The sequence below is a fragment of the Nannospalax galili genome, unplaced genomic scaffold, assembly GCF_000622305.1.
Source record: "Nannospalax galili isolate Female #2095 unplaced genomic scaffold, S.galili_v1.0 scaffold74, whole genome shotgun sequence".
NCBI classification, from domain to species: domain Eukaryota; kingdom Metazoa; phylum Chordata; class Mammalia; order Rodentia; family Spalacidae; genus Nannospalax; species Nannospalax galili.
The window spans coordinates 453,058-453,443 of record NW_008335376.1 but is presented as its reverse complement, the minus strand read 5'-3'; positions in this window follow the sequence as shown (position 1 = coordinate 453,443).

Sequence of the window (386 nt, the reverse complement as noted above, 5' to 3'; positions counted from 1 at the left end):
TTACTTCCATTAGTATAACAGTTTCTAGTTCCATCTATTTACCTGTAAATTTCATGATTTCATTTTTCTTTATTGCTGAGTAAAAGTCCATCATATAAATGAACCACATTTTTATTATCCACTCATCAATTGAGGGACACTTAGGTTGCTTCCATCGCTTAGCTATTGTGAAAAGAGCAGAAACAAACATGGATGTACAAGTGTCTCTCAACAGGACGAGTTCTTTGGGAGTGGTATAACTAGTGGTATGACTGGGTCAAATGGTAGGTTCTTTAGTGGTTTTTTAAGAGTCCTCCACACTGCTTTCCATAGGATTTGAACAAGTTTGCAGCCCCACCAGCAGTGGATGAGTGTTCCCCTTTCCCCACATCCTCTCCAACATTTGG